The following is a 23029-nucleotide window of genomic DNA, read 5'->3' as shown; positions in this document are numbered from 1 at the left end:
TGGGAAGAAGCAGCTGCATAGATGCATGTTGGAAGAACAGCTCCAAAGGGATAGTTTCTCCCAAGACTAGGCTGTGCCATGTACAGCAAAATTTACATTGAAGCTTTTCTCTTCCATTACATGAACTTGAAAACATCTCACTTACTAACTTACTAACTTATTTATTTATGTATATTTCTACCCTGCCCTCCCCTGCCAAAGGCCGGGCTCAGGGCGGCTCACAAGAATACCACATATGATAAAAACAGAAACATTAAAACTATAGTTAAAACAGGCCAATACAGTTCTGATAAGTAAGGGCAAAGATGCCCAGTGGCCCAAAAAAATCAAATATCCACCTGTAGCTGGGCAAGCAGATAGACAAATCCCAGGATGGTCTAAAACAAGGAGGAGGGGGGTTAGGGAGGCCAACCATAAGCCTGGAGGTATAGTTCCATCTTGCAGGCCCTGCAGAACTCTTGAAGATCCCACAGGGCCCTGATCTCATTGGGGAGACTATTCCACCAGGCCGGGGCCAAGGTAGAGAAAGCCCTGGCCCTAATTGAGGCCAACTGGAAGTTCCTTGGGCTGGGGACCACCAGTAGATTATTATTATATGAATGAAGATTTCTCTGGGGAACATACCAGGAAATCTGGTACCAGGAACATACCAGGAACATATGTCAGCCTACCAAGAGAATTTCTGCAGGGATTGCCTCTTAATCATGAGGAAACTCTAGGTGAAATGTTGCTTCCCTCATCTCTTTTCCTGCACAGTTTAACCCTAATTGCCACAACTTGACTTTATGAAATTTTGTGGCCTGCAAGCTCACCAACTATGTAAGGTGCCCCATCAGGTACTTGCAGAGCCTGTTTTTCATGTGGTTGCACATGTGGTGGAAACGCAAAAAAAAAAGAAGAAGCTGTTGACAACTGATAAATGAGGAGATTTTACAAATATTAAAAACTAGTATTAAAAATATTAAAAACACCTGGTCCAAAATCAGCTTTATTAAATTTATTTACAGAAGAAAACAGGTGCACAAACCTTTAAATGAAATTTCTTTTATTAGCAGCATACTCCACCGTATTTCAGCACTGGAAATCTGAAGCTTTATTTTAAACTTTAGAAACCATTTATTTCTTTTGTTAACTCATATTCAACAGCTCATCTTCTTCCACTAAGAGCCAAGAACCTGTGGAAAGATGTCATTATAACATAAGTAATGCTCATACTTTCATCGGAACTGTAATACCATTGGCTACAACAGCCTGGAGCCTGGTAAATAGGTGGTAAGCCGGTGGGTGTAAATTATAGAAATTGTACCCCGGTCTATACAGTAGTGGGCTGCTCTCCCACATGTGTTGGGGTTATGTTGCTGAAACCCATACCCCAAAGATCTACATATTCCCAATTTAATGAGTCACCACTCTGAGCCAATTGTTTTTAATTAATTTATTTTAAGGAATAAAAATAAGGAGCAGTCTATTGGGAGATTCTGTGATGCATTTTCCATGCATATCGGAGTATTCAAAACATCTTCCAGCCTCATTAAGGATGTTGATTGCAAGTGTGTTCTTTTGATGTCTTTGAAAACATCAAAGAGACGGTCCAGTAAGGCCCTTATTCCGAGACTCCAACCCCCTAACACAAAAGGAGAGAACTTATCCGGTTTGATTTTAATAGATATTGATATTTCATTAAACTGCACTGTATGTTTTAGAGAGGGCAACGGGGGGCTTGAGAAGAAGAGAACAAAGGGTGCCAGAAGTACTGATGGAGTTTTGAGTGGGTCGTTGTCCAAGCATAAGGTAGAAAGCTGTTGAAATGCTTCAGGTTGTTTTCCCATTTATTTCTGAGAGTCTGCAGTCATGCTTAACTTTCCTTTGTGCCCCAGAGGTTAGTTGGAGAGTATCTATCCCCACCAAAGAAACTGAGATTTGTCCCCCTCCTTTCCAGTCAGGTGCTTCCACCAGTCTCCCTACCTATGTTCGGGTAGGATCTGGACTGTGACCAGCATCACATTAAACAATCTACTAGAATTGTGAAATACTTCATTTTGCAGACTTTCTGAAGCCTCGTACCCAGCACCAAGAGTCAGCTAGCGTTCCTGGGGAGAGGCAGGATATAAATCAGTCAATCAAACCAAACATGTAACCTGGAGATACATTCCCATGGGTAAACAGACATCTCTCTTTAGCTATGGGAATGCACCCCCAGGTAACAAATATGATCTTCAAATTAACTGGCATGTTGGAAGGTCTATCTCTGAAAATGGGTAAGATTCCCTGTTCAAATCTAGTGTGGCGGTCTGGAAACACGAGCCACAAAATCCATATTCCTGATCATGCTGAGAATGACCCTGTTTCATTTCCATACCCTTGGCCCTAGTCTTACGTAATTCTTAACAGCACACCAGACTGTGTTCTTTTAGGATTGTATGAATGCCTTTCCAGCAATTGGGGGGGGGGGGAATCTTATAAACTGACTTGCCTTGCAGGAGTCAGATTGTCTAGCTTTTGAACTTGGTACATATGTTCAAGAAACATGAAAAAGGTGAAAATCTGTAGCTGTTTATTAGATCAGCTAGTCTGAAAAATACTAGAAGAAACCTTACAGACTACACCATGGATAGTCAGCCTTGTAGCATGGATGTCTCAAGTAGCACAGGAATGAGAATTGTATGGCATTCCTGCCCTGGATCAGGAGGGTGTGTGACTGAGGCATGGAATCAGACCTCTCTCTCCATCTACGTGCTCCTCTCTCATTCTTGGCTCATTCGAAAAGAGGCATAAGAAGGGTGTGTGTGCAGAGGGGCTGTCTGGAAGGCAGACATTGATTGGACTTGACTTGACTCGTTCTGTAAAGGCTTTGGGGTGATACTTGTATTATGGCAGTGGTGTGGTCCAGGGCCTTCATTTCACATAGGTTTCCTAACAAAACTGTCATGGGAGGGGCAGGATTTTTTGGAGCAAACCACGTTAGTATGAGAGGCAGGAGGAAGGAGTGGGAGGTAGCATGTTTCCCACAAGACTTACCTGCCCTCTGTGGTTTTTACATCTTTACATTATTGGAGAGGCATAGGATAGGGTCAGGGGTTGGGTTTCCATCCTCCAGGTAATAGCAGAAGATCTCCTGCTATTACAACTGATCTTCAGCCAATAGAGATCAGTTCACATGGAGAAAATGGCCACCATGGCAATTGGACTCTATGGCATTGAAGCCCCTCCCTCCCCAAACCCCACCCTCCTCAGGTTCCACCCAAAACACCTCCCGCTGATGGCAAAGAGGGACCTGGCAACCCTAGTCAGGGGACAGCAGCAGGCACTCTGCTCCCATTATATAAAACTGGCCTGTAATTCGGCCAATAAAAAGTGCTCTGCTCTGGCCTGTGGGACCAGTGAAGCTGCTAAAAGTCTGGTATGTTTGTAACCAGTTTAGAAATTATCTTGCTGTCCTTTGTGGTTATAAAATATATCCTGAGGATGTTCTACAAAGCAATGTAGTAAATAATATAATACATAATAAACTAGCAAATAGAATTTGCTAGTAGAGAGCTAAGATGGAGTAGTCTGTCCCCAAATTCTTCCTTTGGCTCTCCCTGTGGGGTGGGGGGAAGACGTACATGGCACAGAAATGCGGTCGGCACATATCCTAAAGGATATCTGGATATGAATGGTAGTTCTGCCTCATCTTTTTTTTCTTTCCTTTTTTATAAAAAAATTATTTTACTTTCTACACAAAACATACAACATACACACTTTTTCCATAGCTATGACAAGACATTTATCAGTTATTTGGAGTGATTCTATGACGATCTATATCTTCTGCTATTCTAAGAATGTATTTGCACATCGAAAATATAATACATAAACACCACCCTTAAGGTGGCAAAATTTTGTGCACTGGCATGCTCAATAAGACAGAAGAGGGTAGCTTAAATTTTAAACACTCTTATTAATTATAATTAATGTATAGATATTTAGGTGTTTTAAATGCACTTTTTGCTAATGCAATATATTAACAAATTGTGTGCAGATGTGTGCTGTATTATTGTAATGGTGATATGCAATAATTTTAATATGGCTGGAACTATGTCAACTGTTTCTGGTCTTTGATCATAAATAAACTTGACTTGACTAATACATAAACAAACCTTAAAAAGGAAAGAGGGGGGAATCTAAATATGTACTCATACCTTCTTGCAGGGTACATAAATTGCAGTTCTTGTTGTTCTATAATTTCACATATATGTAATAAGCCTTTCAATTAGCCCATATGATAAAATACTTAGCAATACATAATTATACTATATGGATTCAATAATATAAGCTGTAACCTAATATGTACTTAACCTATTCAAATAATATAGTTATGTCAGAATACCATATAATATCCATATGATAAAATTCTAAACAGTTGTAGCTAAACTACCAGACTATGACCATATCTAAAGTAGCATTTCATATTATCATATACACCTTATATTACTCTGAGATATAATCATAATACAATTTCCAATTCTTTAAGAATTCTTCCCTGGGTCTTTTGTTCACAGTGCTTGTTAGCTTGGCCATTACTGCGTATTCTGCTAGTTTTTCTAGATAATTCTCTAATGATGGAATAGTTTCTCATTTCCAATTAAAGGCAACGGTCACCCTTGCTGCTGTAATCATATAACTGAACAATTCTGCCATGCTTCTATCGATGGCCAGTGATAAAATTCCTAGCAACATTATTTTAGGATCTAGAGGAAAGTTAGTTTTTTTTGGGGGGGGGGGTTGCATTTCTTGGTGTATCCCATCCCAAAATTTCTTAATTTTTTTGCACCAACAATGAAAAAAAGTGCCATCATAATCATTTTTTTCTGATATGAAGAGAATATTTACTGAGAATATTTACTCTAACACACATTTAACTCTAGCTGCTGCTTAGCTGCACTGCCATGTGTTGGCTGTCTGTATGAGCACTGGCACAATGCACCTAATTCAGTGTGGATTGGTATTTCATAGATTTATTTGCACTGACATGACTGGTGCAGTGTGTGCCAACACAGCTAAAAGGCAGCGTGCATTGATTATAAATTGAAGCTACACGTAGAAAGGACAGTGAGAATCAGTCTTAATGTTCTGTGTTAGGATAATGTTGAATGCCAACATCTAGAGAGTTGTGTTCCTGTCTTTAATGTTGTGGTATGTGTGTAAAGGTAAAGGTCCCCTGTGCAAGCACTGAGTCATTCCTGACCCATGGGGTGACATCACATCCCGACGTTTACCGGCTACCTGAAACCAACTTCCATTGGGATCAAACTCAGGTCGTGAGCAGAGCTTTGACTGCAGTACTGCAGCTTACCACTCTGCGCCACAGGGCTCCTACCATAATTATGTGTAACTGACAATTATTTCCTCCATCTTGTGTCCATTAACTGCTGGTCCCATGCACATAAGATATATATGCACACCACCAAGGCCTTTTGCTTTGGTTCTGTGATGGTTTCGTGTGCTCCCTTCCTTTGCTCTCTGAACTAACAAACCAAATGTGGAGGTAAACGATAGTGATGAACTGGAAAGAGTTGGACTCCATTCTGGAGAACTGGGTTCGATTTCCCTGTTCTCCCCAAGAAGCCTGCTTGGTGACCTTGGGCCAGTCACAGTTGTCTTAGAACTCAGCCCACGGGGAGGTAGACAATGGCAAACCACCTCCAAACGTCTCTTGCCTTGAAAACCTAAGCCCATTGTGACTTGATGGCACTTTCCATCACTACATACATACATGAAACAGATTTTGCTGAATCTCATCTATAAATTGGAATAAGTATGTGTGATTTCTTTCCATTTTCTGATGTTTAACTATGTTCAGGGGATGAGGGAGGAATCTAAGGAAAACATTTCAGAGCTCCTGCCTGACTATAATGCACTGAACTGAGCAAAATAGGCAAGCTTTGCTTGGTGATCATGAGAACAAAATAAGTTCACAGTAAAAAATGTAACAAAAATAATTCCATCATATATGAAGGTAATATTTTTTGTGAATACATGCATGAGCAGATGATATGGGGAAGTAGCATAAAGTGCTTGCTTGCATTCTCTTGTTGCTACAGCTAAGCCTTAAGGATTGCAGTACAAAAGCATAACGAAATGTATTCCATTATTCTCCACCAAGTACAACTGTCCTTCTTCAACTTTTAGAAGTTAGAGCTGGAAAATACATCTAGTCAATCTCCTACCAGTTTGAGATGATTTGCTATGGTATAATTTCTGGCATGCCGAAGCAGTACTCTCTCTGTGGATGAAATGTTAACATCCTGTCTGACATTGTACCTGTTCACGTTGGACTTGATGTCAGCTTTCAGCATCCAAGGATGCTGGGCATGGCCAGCACGATCCCAAAGTTTTCAGAACAATCAGATTAGAAAAAGAAAATTTTACTTGCTTTAGAAGGGGAAGAAACAATCTCTTGGACAGATGTAGCTTGCATTTGGTTGACTGGATAGCTTTCCCACTCCGTCCTGCTGAAAGTTCAAGGCAGATAAAACATAAACCAGCAAATATAAATATAAATATATATAAAAATCTCTGAAAACGTAATATGTCAACATTTAAAGCAATATTTCAAATTCAATTTTTTAAATTAAAAAGTACCATATAACTTCAAGAATTCAAAGCTAGTTTAAATAGAAAGATCTAACAGCACTGTAAGAAAATGAGCAGATGACCTTTGGTAATTTTCCAAGGCGGGGGGGGGGGAAGTACCATTAATAGGAGCAGTGTCCAAGACCACCTCTTTATGTCCCTTTATCATACAGTAATGGGGCTTATTTGGTATGATGTTCCCTTGGTCTGTCATGATGGCAAAAGGAAGTTTCCTAGAACTATTTAGGATTTTATGAGTTGAGCACAGCTCCACGTATGGCACTTGAAATGACTGTGAAGGCAACGTACTCCGCCATCAAGTGTCGTAATGTGCTCAAGGTTTACGTCATTTGATCAAGAGGTGGGGTTTATATTATGTCTCAACTATGGTGTAGTGGTTAAGGTGTTGGACTAGGACCTGGGAAACCAAGGTTCAAATCCTCACTTGTGCCATGGAAGCTTGCTGGGTGACCTTGGGCCAGTCACACACTCTCAACTCTGACCCTGGCTAATATTTGTATGGGAGACCTCCCACAGAGCCAAGAAATGCCAAACCTCCTCTACATGTCTCTTGCCTTGAAAACCCTACAGGGTCACCTTAAGTCAGATGTGATGTGATGGCCAAAGAAAAGGTTTCTAAGCCCTGACCTGGATGGCCCAGACTAGCCAGATCTCAGAAGCTAAGCAGGATCAGCCCTGGTTAGTACTTGAATGAGAAACCACCAAGGAAGTCCAGGGTTGCTACGCAACAGGCAGGCAATGGCAAACCACCTCTGTCTCTTGCCTTGAAAACCCCATGGGGTCACCATAGGTTGGCTGTGACTTGATGGCACTTTCCCCTATGGTTTCCAAGCAGTCAAGTACAGTCTCACCTAGTATATTAGAGCATTTTAACCTCACAGTCATTAAGGCTGGGGAGGAACCATGGCTCTGCAGCTTTGCTTGCAGAAAGGCCCAGGTTCAAAGGATGAGGTAGGTGATGAGACCGTGAGACCCAGCAGGTCTGCTTGCAAATTAGACTAGACAGACAGTCCTTGGTGATGATAGTGATGGCTGCCAACTTGGAAGGCTTTAAGAGGGGAGTGGACCTGTTCATGGAGGATAGGGCTATTCATGGCTACTAGTAAAAATGGATACTAGTCATGATGCGTTTCTATTCTCTCCAGGATCAGAGGAGCATGCCTATTATATTAGGTACTGTGGAACACAGGCAAGATAATGCTGCTGCAGGTGTCTTGTTTGTGGGATTCCTAGAGGCACCTGGTTGGCCACTGTGTGAACAGACTGCTGGACTTGATGGACCTTGGTCTGATCCAGCATGGCCTTTCTTATGTTCTTATAAAAGATGAATACTCTCACTCAGCATAAGGGAGCTTCATCTGTTTGTGATAGTGTACTAAAAATAGCGTGTATGTGCTCAGTATCCCTTCAAGGCTTTACTTGTCTAATCACACTATTGTGTAAAACATTTAATTCTTCATATGGTTAGTGTGGCTGTAAGCTTTCCAGGACAGACACTTGAAAATGTGTCAATATACATATTTATAAATCACCAGGTACATGACTAATTTTTTTCTTTCTATGTGAAATTCAGCTTCAGGAAGAAGCTTCTGCGATGGAGATTAATGACTGGCCAATATACTATATTTAAGAGGAGTGAGAATTTGATTTCACAGAGTTGTTTTGTATTACAAGGCTGTTTGGATCAGTGGACTGTGGAGTTTGTAGTTGGTTTCTCTCTTTCATATGGTTTGGTATCTTTTGACTTCTTTTTGTTTAAATGTCAGCCTATCAATTGTGCTAAGGGAGGCTGAGCAAACTCTCAGAGCAGAAGAACTGGAGTCATGGTTGGAAACCTAAAGAATTGTGAGGCATGACATTCATAGATGAGTTTTGTTGAAGAGAAACAGAGGAGTGAAAACAAAATAAGAAGTGCCGTGTAGCAGAGTCAGGCAGTGATCCAGTCAACGAACTTGAATTATTAGTTTTCTCATCTCTTTTTATCAAAGGCAGCCTCTGCTGAACCTCTGAGTAACGTGAACACAATTCTGACCTAACTCCATCTACTGAATTCCTCCAGTGAGATCAAGCAGTGTACAGAGGGGTTGATTTGCCCAAAGCCACCAAGTGATCGTCAAGGCTAAGCAGAGATCTGACCTCATGTATTCCTGCTTCAGGCCCATGACATTACACTGGCTCTCTAGTAATTGGGAAATTACAGAAGTAGATGCTTTGCTTGCTGTCTTGCGGTGGTGTGGTGTGTTGTTTTGTCCCTGCAGTGGGACTGTATGCACCTGCCACTGAGAGAAATGGGACACTTCCCTTTTTGTCTGCCTCCAAGGTGGTTCTGTCTCTTGCAGATCTTATATAAGCATGCTAAACTGTACTCGCCATCAACTGGATGATGCTTTGTATTAGGACTGATGTCTTGGCTGAAGTCTGAGATGTGCTGTGGACTTAAATAGCGGCCCTCAATAATTGTGCATTATCTGCTTTGATTTGTGAGCTTGGAATACAGTGACTTTTCTTACATAGAGTACTATGAGGTTTAAAAATATAAGGATGGTAAAGCACTTATACTTTTAAACCTCATAGCACTCAAAGGAAGCCACAGCCTTCAATTTGCAAGATCTGAACAAGGCTGTCAAAGATAGGACATTTTGGAGGACTTTCATTCATAGAGTCGCCATGAGTCTGAAGCGACTTGATGACACTTAACACACACACACACACACACACTCACACACACACACAGCACTCTATGTAAGAAAGGGCACCTTATTCCAAGTCCACAAATCAAGAATTAAAGCAGATAAAGGATGGTAAAGCACTTTGTATATTGACAGTGCATTTTTGAAAGGAATGCCTGCGCTGGTTTTAGGAGGCAACCCAGCAGCGTTGCCTCCTAAAGAGGTTTCGGCGACGAAACCTCTACCCTGTGCCAAAAAACCTGTGCAAAAACAAAAAGGGGCGTTCCCGATTCAAAACAGCTCGGGAGGCCGACTAACGTCGCCCCCACCCACCACCCAGCATTGTTACGCCCCGGGAACGCCTCCCGGGGTGCCAGAATGCCTCCCAGCTTGCCACCACTGCCTGTGCTGGCATCCGGAGGCCAGCAGGAGGCTCCGGCCGCGTCCGGGCTCAGCGCTGCCACGGCCGCGGCCGGAGACCCGCAGCCGAGCCTGCACACCCGCACTGGGGCCACTCACGCCGGTGTGCCCCATCCAGGTACCAGCGGTGTGGGTCCCTACACCGGCGGAGGCCTTCATCAGCCTCCTAAGGCCTTTAGCCGCGGCCGCCAGCACATTTGAGAAATGCACTGTGAATGTGGTATCTATGCTAATTATTTGGTTACAGTTTTTGCTGGGTACTACCACCACTGTAGAATTCTGAGTAGAATATCAGTTGAATCCACTTTTATGTTTTCTTAATGTGCAAGAATATATAAGTATGCTACATAATTGAGCCATTTTAGTGACAGGGTTTTGGGCTAGGACTAAAGTGATCTGATTTCAAATTCTTGCTCGGTACTGAACTCTGCAACTCAGTTTTCCCCATCTCTAAAAAGGGCATGTTAGTTCCCCTGTCATGTAGGATTTTTATGAGAATATATGAAGAAGAGTTGGTTTTTATATGCCGACTTTCTCTATTTAAAAAAAAATGGAATCAAACTGGCTTACAATCTCCTTCCCTTCCTCTCTCCACAACAGACATCTTGTGAGGTAGGTGGGGCTGAGAGAGTTCAAAGAGAACTGTGACTAGCCCAAGGTCACCCATCTGGTTTCACGTTTAGGAGTGGGGAAACCAACATGGTTCATCAGATTAGGGTCTGCCGCTCATGTGGAGGAGTGGGAAATCAAACCCAGTTCTCCACATTAGAGTCCACCACTTTTAACCACTACACCGTGCTGGCTCTCCATGAGAACGTATGTGACAAATTAGAGCTTCTGATAACTGACTAGTACCATAGAAATGTTGCATTATAAATGAATTTATTTACAGTTCTTCAGTGATTCCCCTTCATTTAACTTGTTACATCATACGATTATTTTTGTGCCTGCTGTTCACTCAGACAACTGACATCCTCGAGGTTAAAATGGTTCTGGCATATGCTTTCCTCACTGGGAAAAATACTACAGAACGTTGGAGAGCGTTAACTTTTTCCGATACCAGACATTATTCTTTTCCTTCATTCCGTGTGAGAAGCAAGGCAATATCAATCAGAGTAGCTCAGAAAGCAAAGTCAAAGATGTGTAGACTAACCACATCCCCACAGTATATTTTCATACGAAGCAAGACTTTGTGATACACTTTGTTGTTTGATCATATGGAGACCAAGCGGAGAAAATATCGAAGTAAAAATTCGTATACATCTCATGCTGGGATGTCAAAGCTGATTATATTTGGAAATGTTGCTTTCTTGGGCATTGCAGTGAGATGAGTGGAGTCTGATTCTCCTTGAAGATAGAAAACATTTCCTATAGCAACACTTCATAAATTACTAGATTACAGTGAGCCAAAGGGGCGGGGGAGCCTAAATTCTGTCAAGTCGGTTCCCCTCCCCTTCTTTTGGGTGCAGGTTTTATTAACTTTTATTTTTAGTAGTTCAGACTTCCGCGCTTTATTCTCTTCATTGTTCAGGGCCAAATTGGCTGTATGAACAGTAACATTAAAGTAAGTTTACTTTTTTCTCGTCATGACCTTCTTTATGTCTAAAGGAATAAAACTCTCACAGGGGTTTCTATCATTTCTTGTAGATTACTACAGCGGTAGGGTTGCCAGGTCCCTCTTCCCCACTGGCGGGAGATTTGGGGGGCAGAGCCTGAGGGGGGCGGGGCTTGGGGAGGGGAGGGACTTCAGTGCCATAGAGTCCAATTGCCAAAGCGGCCATTTTTCTCCAGGTGATCTGATCTCTATCGGCTGAAGATCAGTCGTATTAGCAGATCTCCTGCTACTACCTGGCAGTTGGCAACCCTATACAGCCGCCTGTTCTCTGGTTTTGCAAAAATCTCACCTCTCTCAGACCTCAATGGGTGCAGCACTTCTAGCCCACTGTTCATACTGTCTTTTAAACTCAGGTTTTTCAAATGTGTTATACATTTTTTTAAAATTGCAGTTGCATTACAGACCTTTGGTCATTTGCACTGGTGCAGCTGAAGAGCCCCGTGGCGCAGAGTGTTAAGCTGCAGTACTGCAGTCCAAGCTCTGCTCACGACCTGAGTTCGATCCCAACGGAAGTCTGTTTCAGGTAGCCGGCTCAAGGTTGACTCAGCCTTCCATCCTTCCGAGGTCGGTAAAATGAGGACCCAGCTTGCTGGGGGTAAAGGGATGACTGGGGAAGGCACTGGCAAACCACCCCGTAAAACAAAGTCTGCCTAGGAAACGTCGGGATGTGACGTCACCCCATGGGTCAGGAATGACCAGGTGCTTGCACAGGGGACTTTTACCTTTTAGCTGAAATATGTTGGAGAAGAGGTAGGGTTGCCAGCTCCGGGTTGGGAAATACCTGGGGGTTTTGGGGTGGAGCCTGAGGAGGGCAGGGTCTGGAGAGAGGAGGGACTTCAGTGCCATAGAATCCAATTGCCAGAGCGGCCATTTTCTCCAGGGGAACTGATCTCTGTCGCCTGGAGGTCAGTTGTAATAGTGGGAGATCTCCAGCCACCACCTGGAGGTTACAACAGAAAAAATTGCAGCCACTATGCCTATAAATCTTTGTACAAAAACAATAATGACAAATTAATCGAATAATAACCAAACACAGCTTCAGCTTGTTTCAAAGCTCACTGAGTTATAACAAGCCCCACACATATACACATGAGTCAGCAGAATAATTAAGGTAGCAGAAGTTGGGGTGGCCACCTTAATTATTCTGCTGACTCATGTGTATATGTATGGGGCTTGTTACATTGTGTGTGTGTCTGCATACTCTCTGTATGTTTCGGTGTAACAACAAGTGAATTGTAGTTGACACATTGACTGTGTTGTGATATGTACCACTTGTAAACTGAGTTACATAGGAGAATTATAACTCGGTGAGCTTTGAAACAAGTTGAAGCTGTGTTTGGTTATTATTCTATTGATTTGTCATTATTGTTTTTGTACAAAACATTTTAGCCATAATGGCTGCCTTTTTTTCTGTTGTAACGGCATCGGCAGCACAACCACCTGGATGTTGGCAACCCTATGAAGAAGCCAGTATTTTTCTTCGCTGGCAAATGATTTTATAGCCACAGTGAGTTCAAGGCCCCTTACAAAAACCGGCTCTCTTCTGCTAATAAACAAGACTAGACCTTCTTGCATATATTATTGTCTCCATCAGGAAGCAACCAATCAGTGACAGCTTAAGTCTCATAGTAATCTATTCCTCTGTTTATAGGTTTTCACTATAAACCACCCAGTTGATGCTAAACAACTAAAAGGTTTGTTTATGAACTACTAGTGGCTATATTGCCCTGACCTGGATGGCCCAGGCTAGCCTGATCTTGTCAGATCTCAGAAGCTAAGCAGGGTCAGCCCTGGTTAGTATTTGGATGGGAGACCACCAAGGAAGACCACGGTTGCTGTGCAGAGGAAGGCACTGGCAAACTACCTCTGCTAGTCTCTTGCCTTGAAAGCCCCATAAGGGGTCGCCATAAGTCAGCTGTGACTTGACGGCACTTTACACACACACAGTGGCTATATCACACACCCAAACTCACTTTTGTGTGATGATGTTGCTGCTTTTGTTGGTATTTTATGACAGTCATCAAGTTTACTGTTCTTGTATAAAAACTAAAAAAAAAATCAATGACAGCTAATAAACTGGATAGCAAAAAAAAAAACCTGAATAAATATGAATACATTTTGCTCTGTGTTTAAAACTATGTATTGAAAGTTGAAAGTCCAGATATTGTGTCGGGGGCGGGGGGCACAGCCAAGTTCTGGGGGGCAAAGGGGAAATCCAAACAGAGGTACTTGCTGTTTTAAATTGGTAGAGATCTGCCTGACAGCAGCCACAGCTCTTCCGCTTTTTCTCCATAGCAGAAAACAGCTGATTCCCAACTGAGCATAGATGACCAGGTCATGAAAGGAGAGCATGAGTGATTTCTTTTGTGTCACGTCATGGGTTTTTTAAAAAAAAAAACAACAGAAAGTGGCCACAGTCATATACATTTTTAGAAGCTCATCCCTTTTTATTTCAGCAAAACCTGTTTCCAGGGATGTGTGCTTAGGATCTTGCCCAAGGGCCACAAAAAGGCACAGAAATGCTCGGAACTTTGATTGACGGCTGGGCTGCAAATGTTACAAGATGGTGCTCGATCTGATTGGCTGGCAGAAATCCTTTGGCCAGCGTACACTCGCTCATCCCTTTAGTTGTCAGGTTTGGAACAGCCCCAGCCGTCTAGGAGAACAGACTGTCAGAGGCCCAAGGCTACTAGCAGCTCCAGCCAGAGGAAAAATTACAGTGCAAATGTGTCAAAGATGCAGCCATGAAATATTTATTCTCACAACATTTTTATTTATTTAATTCTCCTCAATGAGGTTCTGTTTTATCTTTGGCAGGATACCAGAGAAACACTTGTCACAAATGTCCCTTTTGGGGAGGCTAGTCAGGCTAGGGTCTAGGAAGCCATCAAATCTATCCAGTTAACGACTTGCCGGTCCACCAGCAAAGTGGGGGAGTCCATCAATAGGATTATTCTCCTACACAATAATAATGAGGATCCAAAATATTGCATCCTTTTTGAAGTTTTAATTATAAAAGCATATATAAAAGAAGAGATAAACAGGTTAAGGAACAGGCATGGAGGAGACCTAGCATGGTGTAGAGGTTAGGAGTGGCGGATTCTAATCTGGATAACCGGGGGGGTGTTGATTCCTCACTCCTCCACATGAGCTGCAACTCTAATCTGGTGAACAGGGTTGGTATCCCTACTCCTACACATGAAGCCAGCTGGGTGACCTTGGGCTAGTCACAGTTCTCTCTGAACTCTTTCAGCCCCACCTACCTCACAGGGTGTCTGTTGTGGGGAGGGGAAAGGAAGGTGATTGTAAGCCAGTTTGATTCTTCCTTAAGTGGTAGATAAAGTCAGCATATAAAAACCAACTCTTCTTCATCATCTAAAATAAAGCAGTCTCATTCCAGAAAACAAACTCATTCTCTCCACCTTCTCTTTTAAGCGAAACGTTCATGAAACTTTCCGCAGAGCATTGCACAGCAACTTGTTGGAATGTTGTGACTCCATTGGTGTGAATGGAGTCACAATTTGAGCAGGCAAGATTAGCTTGTCCGGACAGCGCTGGCATGACCTCCAGAATTCCACAATCTGTACTTTCAGAAATGCTGAGCAAGGCTGTCACATTCAAGGGAAACTTTTACGGCCCCCAAAACCAGAATGGTCAAAACACCATGGCTGTTCTAAGGCATCATGCTATGGCTGTCCATGACAGCTAGGGTTGCCAACCTCCAGGTACTAGTTGGAGATCTCCCGCTATTACAACTGATCTCCAGCTGATAGCAATCAGTTCACCTGGAGAAAATTGCCGCTTTGGCAATTGGACTCTATGGCATTGAAGTCCCTCCCCTCCCCAAACCCCCTATATGATGTCAAAACCTATGTGATCTGCTGGCAGTTTTTTTACTCCATTTCTCCCTTTCTCCAAGAAAATGTTCTTCCATTACCAACCAGGACACCCTTAACAAGGGCCAAGTGGGCAAAGGCCCAAATCCAGATCTTCACTGTAATACTGTGATTATGAGCTCTGCTTAGGGTTGCCAACCTCCAGGTGGTGCCTTAAGATCTCCTGCTATTACAACTGACCTCCAGGCGACAGAGATCAGTTCACCTGGAGAAAAGGGCTGCTTTGGCAATGGCATTGAAGTCCCTCCCCTCTCCAAACCCCACCTTCCTCAGGATCCACCCCAAAAATCTCCAGGTATTTCCCAACTCGGAGCTGGCAACCCTAATGATAGCTCAACCTGAAATAAACCATGCATCCTTCTGAAGGCATTTCAATAGATGTCTAATGGATTATTGTTTCCCTTGTACTCTGGAATGAAGGAGAATTGGCTTGTAGCTGCTCTTGACTACTTGAGTTTTGATAGATGATTGATTGAGTACTTGAGTTTATACAGGTGGGGCAGAAACTTGAAGGCCCATCCCTCTTAGACTTTTGGGAGGCTTGTAAGGTGTTTTCTTTGAGAGAGCCTTGTGCCAAGGGCTTGGATTTCTACATTGGAAGATGTGCTTTTGCAGATAATTTATTGTTCCCTTATACAATAATATATTGTTAGTTTGCTGTGCAAACTTGGTTTTAATTTTGATGGCGTTGAAAAATCAGAATAAGAAAAAAAATTGGTTAATATGTCAATTAAAAACCATCAGTTTCAATATATGAGTTGAGAGGAACAGAGAAATTGCAGATGTTCACATCCTGCTCTTGCTTTTGGCTTGAAAGTTTTGCTTTTGCAGCTATGTTTGTTGAAGGCATGCATAAAGTGTTCTGTTGAGCTTTGGAGACCTTCAGTCACTGTATCCTTTTTTAAGCTTCATGAGCTAAGCAGTTTTTTAAAAAAAACTTGGGCAATATTCACTTCCAGATCTATGAATGTGCTCCAGTTGCCAAAGTCTGGGTCTTGTATCGAAGAATTCAGTTTTGGTAGGAGTGCTAGCTGTGACACTTGAATGCATGAACACATGAATGCACGAACTCTTGATTCAGACCCATGAGAGTCCATCAAAGTCCGTATTGTCGACTCAGACCGACAGCGGCTCTCCAGGGTCTCAGGCTGAGGTCTTTTACATCACCTACTTGCCTAGTCCCTTTAACTTGAGATGCCAGGGATTGAACCTGGGCCCTTCTGCATGCAAGGCAGAGGCTCTACCACCGAGCCACGGCGCACTTCCCACCTTGCACTGCTATCAATCAGAGTGTTGTCAGTGTGATTTTCTATACATCCTAAGAACCAGTGGTTCTCGTAGGTTGTCCGGGCTGTGTAACCGTGGTCTTGGTATTTTCTTTCCTGACGTTTCGCCAGCAGCTGTGGCGGGCATCTTCAGAGGAGTAACACTGAAGGACAGTGTCTCTCAGTGTCAAGTGTGTAGGAAGAGTAATATATAGTCAGAAAGGGGTTGGGTTTGAGCTGAATCATTGTCCTGCAAAATGTAACAAAGGTAATGTGCTAACCATTGTCCTGTAAGTATCAAGATAATGTGCTAATGAGGGTGTGGTCTGTTAATATGAAACCATTGTATCCTGAAGTGATCTGTTAATGTGTGAAATCCAAAGCTAATCTGCATGGCTATTGTTGACTGTAGTCAACAATAAGAACCAGGTTTGAAGAATGAGATTTCAGTGTTGGGGTCAACGCTGTCTTCAGTTAAGACAGTAAAGAAGCAAGATTCAGTTGTGAAACCAGATTTTTAAAAAAATGAAGGGGGAAGGAAACAAAAACCTGTGGCAATTCTAGTAGTTTCCTACATTCTGTTCTTGGTATGGTCTTTGGCAGTGGTTATGTAGCTTTTTTCGCTCTCAAGAACACACCACTGAACTAATCTGAATGCCTCAAAACTTGCTTGAGTGAGTGCTTCTAAATCAATTTTTCCACATGGAAAAGGTTGAAGAAGAGTGAAGGGGGCTAAGTGAAGGAAGAAGGGCAGGTGCTCACTATTAATACATGCATTAGAGGAATAAGGCCACTGAACACCCCACTGAGTTGTTCATATGCTTATGTGGAATCTTCCCCACTCCCCTCAGCTGGTGTGTGACGGAGGGAGGTGGGGAGCTGACAGGATGAATGATGTCTTTCCCCCCTTCCCACTGCCTGTGTGATGGAGTGACACATTTAGCCTCCCCTGTTGACGTTTCTGCAGGTGACGTGAATTATGGGACCTTCTGCATTTCTTATCAGGCTTGGCCTGTCTCAGGGGCCGAAACGCAGCTGTTGTGATGTTGCAGCTCTCTTCTGCCTTTAATACCAAATACAAATCATGTGTTATTTCTCTGTCTGAAGACCCCAGGCTGCTTTGAATACGGAGCTCATCTCCTTAGGGACTGAGAAGGAAGGGGAAGGGGAAGAATGGGGAGGGGAGACAGAAAAAAAACATGCACGGAATTGCTAATGGAGTTCTGTGTTGTGTCCTCCCGTTCTGCAGATGGCTTCTTGCTGGGTTGTAAGCCTATCAAAGTAAAACACCTTCACTGCGAAGCTGGTGTGGAAAGTGCCCTGTGCTTTGGTTGAATGCTGCGGTCGAGGGGGTGATGGGTTGCCCATTTTAGAGATTACTATAGAATACCAATGAAGCCAGGCACTCTCCTGAGAGAAGTGATCGTTGGCAGAACTAAAGCTCCTCCTAGCAAAATATGTGCCGTTCCCCTTTTAATCTACCTTGAGTAGACTCCATTGCTCGTCAATTGACAGAAGATTATGACAATCAGAACAGGTCAGTGTAGTGTGCTTTTGCTTGATCCCTGTTTTTTTAAAAAATCTTTGAAATTTGCTTATTGTTACCTGTGTGGCAAATCTACTTGGACTGCAGAGGTCCCTATGTCTTTCAGGCAAAGACCCAAATAGAAGAACGATATAGTAGAAAGAAAAAAAGCTCTTGGTTGCTCAAACTGCACAGTATTTTTAAGAGGAAGTCTGTGCAAAATATGGATTCTATTGGAGAAACCCATAAAAGGGGGAAGAGAAGCAAGTAATGTGTGCCTCGTTTAATTAGAGATGCAGTTGGCAATGTGAAATAGTCCATTTATAGTAATTACGTACACACATAGAGAGGGGGATTGCCTTGCTTGAGTGGGGCTTAGAAAAGCCACAAACAGCTTACACGCTGCACACCTTGCCACGTTAACTGTCCCAGTTACTCATCCTTTTCAGCATTTCCAGCAAAAAGGCCCAGTACTTCATTAACCGTACTAATGGTGACATTCTGTGCACAGTTGTTCCAGTCTAAGCTCATTTATCTCAATCCTATATAAGTAGTATAACCCATTTATTAGATTGGACAAAGTCTTACATGTCCGCCATCCTGATCCTTGTCCAATGTTTCCCCCACCCCTCGAAGCTTGATAAATTTGATTTTACCCATATCCACTCACTCCCCACCCCCACCCCATATCATTGGTTAATATGCTAAGCCATGGCCGAAAGAACAGAACCGGCCAGAGAGGTAGAGATCATTCACGTGAAGATGCAGAAAAAGGAATCTCAGGGTGTCAAAGAGGGGTTGTTGAAAGGAAAACAGGGAAAAGGCAGCAAAGCCTGTTTCATGAATACAGAAGAGAAATGTCCCAACTGTACAGACTGCACCTGATTTGCATTCCAGTAATGAAGGATGTATGAATATGGCCTGTATGTGCTACTGAGTACTTTTCTTAGGTTGCTGACAAAGGCAAATCTGAACTTGTGCTCCATTTGGAAGCTTTTTCTCATTTAGCAAATGAGAGGAGAAGTCAACAAACGGTTTAACTAGAGAGGCTGGGGATCAGTGGCTCTTTGTCAGTTACCAGATGTCCTACTGTGTACTAATAACTCTGCAAGAAATACCTGCCAGGTGGCAATGCCGAGTTCTGGCTCAAACTATTTCATTCACATCTAGAGCAGGTGTTTAGAGCCTATGATCTCCCTTCTTTGTGACATTGAAATGCGGTGGTGTTTTCTTGAACTGTAAAATAACGAATTAGAACTACATCCTCGAACAATTAGCACCATAGCTCTCTGGTTACTGGGCACCTCTGGCTACCTGAGGGGAGTTCCCTTGGTAGGGGCAAAAGGTGCTGGGAGTCCCCAAAAGCCAATTGGAATCCCCAAATGTTCTCCCCACTTATGCGCCTCTTTATCCATTGCGGTGGTGGTCTTCCACTTCGGACCATGTGAACTAGGAATTTTCAGCACTTTGGAAGACATTAGTCTTGTATGAGAGGAAGGACCCCATGCCAGAAAAACACACGCCACCACTGAAGACTACCTCCACAACGGAAAAGGACACTGCAAAAGGAGAAATAAGGTTTACAATACGGTCCAGAGTAGAATTACACCCCTCTATATTCATTTAAGGCAATGGTCTTAGAAGGATGTAATGCTGCTTAGGATTGTACTATTAGGATTCAAACCTAGAACTTGTAGGCACTCAGTTGAGTTGATGAGAATACATTCTGCATGGAAAAAGAAAATATTTTTTCACTCAAGGAGTAATTAAATTGTAGTGTTCACTGCCAGTGGTTGTAGTGATGGCCACTAGCATAAATGATTTTAAAAGGGATTGGACCAGTTCACGGAGTATTGGCCCTTCAGTGATGGTTATAAGGAACTTTCACATCAAGAGGCAGTAAACCTCAGAATAACAGAGCTAGGAATCAACAGCGAGGGAAGGCCTTAGCCTCTATGGTTTGATTTTTAACTGTCCAGGGCAGCTGGTTGGCCAAGGTGTGAAACAGGATTGTGGACTAGATGAACCACTTGTACTGATATTTGTTTTGTCTTGTCTTGTTCAGCCAGATTTACTCATGTGCTCTTCTTTGACCCAGCTGGGCACCTCTTTTGTTCTTCACAATGCAAGAATGAATCTTTTTTACATTAAAATGTGGCAATGTACAACTTAAAGTTTTGTTGCCTCAGGGGTGAAAGGATACAAATTCAAATAGCTATTGTACCCATTCAAATATATTTTTTAGTTCTGTGCCTGATGGCTCCCCTCACTTGCGTACATGCCTTTATAATTCACAGCAGTGCTAAGAGATAAATCCATAAAAAGTAGCATCCGTAGGGCTACAATAACATTTAAAGAGAATCTAAATGATAATAATTATTCTTATTACTTAATATCATGGACAAAGCCCTTCTGGACTTTGCATTCTTTTGTTTCCTTGTAACATCAAGATAGAAAAGATTCAAATACTTTCAGGAGACATTCATTACTATTAGAAGTAGTACAGGTTGAGTATCCCTTATCTGTACTGCTTGGGTCTGTAAAAGTGGTCCGTATTTCGGATCTTTCCATATTTTGGAATATTTTAGAATTTTTGCGTATACATAATGAGATATCTTGGGTATGGGACCCAAGTCTAAATATGAAATTCATTTATGTTTATATATACTTTATACACATCGACTGAATGTAATTTTAAACAATATTTTCAATAATTTTGTGTACATTGAACCACTAATGGCACTGCTGAGGGCCTGTGAGTAGTGCCTGCACGCCTGTTCAAAAGGTCTGATTTTTGGATCAGTCTGGATATCAGATGTCTAGATAAGGGATACTCAACCTGTAACGATATTATTGAAGTATTTTGAGGTGGAAAGTTCCTTGCTGCCTTTATTTTGTCCTTTATTTATGCAGCTAAATGGAAATCATCGGATATTCCAGACAAAACGGATTGATACAAAAAATGTTAGAATTGGTGGAAATGGCTAAACTTACAGCATCGATTAACCAAAAAGACAATATACAATTTATGGGAGAGTGGGAGGCTTGGAGAATGTATTGTGAAAATGAATTGCAAATGGGGAAATTTGAGGGCTATTCTCTGATCTAATCCATTTTATACTATTTTTAAGGATGATTCTATACTTGAATATATAGTCCCTGGAATAATGGATTATATGATAGATTATAAATACTTATGAATTATATATTTTTTATGAAACTTCTATGATTGCTTTAAATATACTTACATATTCATAGTTATTTAGTAATATAAGGATTAGAACTGTTGTCAAAAGAGTACGCAAATTTATAAAGAGATAGAGATGAAGGGGAAGTCATATTTTTTATCTTTAATATACTTGTAATTTCAACAATAATTAATTATTTTTTTCTTTTTTACTTTTTAACTTGATGTCTTTTATTATTGTTGATATGTGTGTTTATATGTTTTGGAAAATAAAAAAAATATTATAAAAAAAAGGTCTGATTTTTGGATCAGTCTGGTTATCAGATGTCTAGATAAGGGATACTCAAGCTGTAACGATATTATTGAAGTATTTTGAGGTGGAAAGTTCCTTGCTGCCTTTATTTTGTCCATAGACAAAGTAGTCATGTAAGATGGGTCAGAGAATATGTGTGTGTGATCAAACCTTCGCTAACTAAGACTGGTGATCTGTTGTTCATTGCAGGTTTGCTCAATCTTCTCTCTGCTATAAATATGCCTACCACAAGGCAGAAAGACATCTCTTACTTTTGTAGGGCTCAGTTCTGATCCCTTTGCAGGTCACGTCCCCTAATAGTAGCTGTCACCTCATGTTCACACAGGTGCGTTTTGCATCTGCAAACAGGAGAACGGGATGTTCAGCTCTTATATAGTTCCCTTCTTTTGAAGGCTCTCCTGTAGTTCCATGGTCTGAATTTCTATTGCATCCTGCTAAGTAGCAAACAACAGTGTACTATGTCAGTCAATGCTTTCCTCATGTTAACCAATGAAAGCAATTAGTCAACAGCTGCTCTGCAATTAAAAAGAAAACTGACTGAAATCTATCATTGAAATAACTGCAGGAAATGTTAAGTAGTTTAAAGTACATGTTCCAATCAGAGCTTTCGATAGTTCTTACTGAGAAATTGAAAACTGAGAGGAACTAAATATTTAGGGGCATCCAAATCCTTTTATTCCAAAACTGATCACATTCTTCAGTGCTTCAACTATCCCTAGGATGAAACCTACTTTGAGGATACTCAACCTGTACTAGGGTTGCCAAGTGCCAGGTGGTGGTGGGCAAACCCCCGCCAATCCACCTGGCTGCCCGCTAGCTGAGAGTCGGCAGGCAACGCATGCACGCGCGCCTGCACGCCACGCCATGTCGCTTCCGGGTGTAAACAAGACACCTCACAAGGGGCCTTTTCCCACTCCCAGTTTGAATGGTAAAGGCCCCGTTGCGATGCAGCACTTCTAGGTGTAAACCTGAAGTGCCGCGATTGTGTTGGTGCGGCTGCGTGCGTGAACTATTTTAGCTCACTTCTGCCCCAAGAACCTTCCACTGGAGGAGAGAGAGGACCTGGCAATCTTAACCTGTACTATGTTAGGAAGAGCCAAACATGTTTGATTTCTGCTTGTCGTGTGTGTGTTGAATGCTCAGAAGCCCTACCAGAAAAAAGGTGACAACTCTATTCCAGTGTTTCTCTTTTGCGTCAGAGTTCTTGTGTCTGCAAGCAGTGACGCCACAGACAAGAATTTGTTCATTTTTCACGGGAGTACCTGGGCATTGACCAACAACAGTCTCCAATTAAACCTACTTCTCTGTTCAATTAAGGCTCTGGTGAACAAGGTTTTTGGGGTGGAGCCTGAGGAGGGCGGGGTTTGGGGAAGGGAGGGACTTCAATGCCATAGAGTCCAATTGCCAAAGCGGCCATTTTCTCCAGGAGAACTGATCTCTATCGGCTGGAGGTCAGTTGTAATAGCGGGAGATCTCCAGCTACTATCTCCAGCAACCCTAAAGATA

General features: G+C 42.3%; 1 protein-coding gene across 13 annotated transcripts in view; it reads left to right on the top strand.

Moving 5' to 3' along the window:
• BRSK2 (BR serine/threonine kinase 2) overlaps positions 1-23029 on the top strand; it is a 528760-nt gene that overhangs the window by 179628 nt on the left and 326103 nt on the right. The window lies entirely within an intron of this gene.

Source organism: Euleptes europaea, chromosome 6, assembly GCF_029931775.1.
Source record: "Euleptes europaea isolate rEulEur1 chromosome 6, rEulEur1.hap1, whole genome shotgun sequence".
Lineage (NCBI taxonomy): Eukaryota > Metazoa > Chordata > Lepidosauria > Squamata > Sphaerodactylidae > Euleptes > Euleptes europaea.
Note: the sequence above shows the minus strand (reverse complement) of the source record. Positions and strands in the feature narration are given on the sequence as shown.